Genomic DNA, 1,233 nt, shown 5'->3' with positions numbered 1-1,233 from the left:
GAGGCGGGGACAACATAGTAACTGAACTAGGGGTAAACCACTGCCCAGGCGCCTGAGTGACAGGGGAAGTTCTCAAAATGCAATTCACAATGAGCAAGTGCTACCGTGAGGAAGGAAGTAGAATCATCAGCAAGAAACATGTGTGGCGCCATAGAATGCCCACAGGTGAGTCGAGATGGAGAGGGACACGGACCTCAGACTACATCAAAATCAGGCCTCAGCACTGCCCTCTCCAGAGCCCTGCAGTATACTTGGGTTAAGAGGCTGCTCTCATCTGGACCCAAAGCCCATCCATATCTGACCCCTGCACTCCTCCAACCTCATGGCAGCCCCACGTCCACTCGGGGCCAGCCACACCGACCTTCTTCCTGGTCCCCTCATGTGCTGAGCTCCTTCCTGCCTCAGGGCCTTTGTCTCTGCTGTTTCCTCTGCCAGAGCTGCTCTTTCTCCAGGTCACTGCATGCTGGCCTCTTCTCTTTAGGTTTCAACTGAAATGTCTCCTCCTCACCAAGACCTCCCCTGATGAGCCTATCTAAGTAGTTGCCTGATGGAGTCCCAACACCTTCTTTCTGGTACAGTGTCCTGTTTTAATGCCTTCGGAGCACAGAACACTCTTTTAATTACTGGTTTATTGTCTCCCCGCTTTCCCCTCCCCAGTAGAACAGTCATTCCATTGGGTCAAGGACCTTGTCAAGCTCTTTTTAAAAACAGATTTAATTTCTTTGAGCAATTTTAGGTTTTCAAAAAAATGGAGGGAAAGGTACAGAGATTTCCAGACACCCCCTGCCCGCACACATGCATAGCCTCCCCCATTATCAACACCACCCAACAGAGTGGTCCGTTTTCTTTTACCAAGGATGAAGCCCACTGACACATCAGAGTCACCCAAGGGCCACTCTGGGTGTTGTACATTCTATGGGTTTGGGCAATTGTATAGTGACATGTGTCCATCATTACATCATCAGACAGAGTATTTCACTGCCCTGACATCCTCTGTGCTCTATTCATCTCTCCTCCCCCGCCCTCAACCCCTCATCCTTTGACTGTCTCCATGTTTTGCCTTTTCCAGAATGTCATAGAGTTGGAATCATGCCATATGCAGCCTTTTCAGATTGGCTTCTTTCACTTAGTAATATGCATTTAAGTTTCCTCCATGTCTTTTCATGGCTTGATAGCTCATTTCTTTTTATTGTTGAATAACAGTCAATTGTCTGATGGACCACAGTTTATCCA

This window comes from Hipposideros armiger, unplaced genomic scaffold (assembly GCF_001890085.2).
Source record: "Hipposideros armiger isolate ML-2016 unplaced genomic scaffold, ASM189008v1 scaffold_253, whole genome shotgun sequence".
NCBI classification, from domain to species: domain Eukaryota; kingdom Metazoa; phylum Chordata; class Mammalia; order Chiroptera; family Hipposideridae; genus Hipposideros; species Hipposideros armiger.
The sequence above is the reverse complement of the archived record's forward strand: the minus strand, read 5'-3'. Positions refer to the sequence as shown.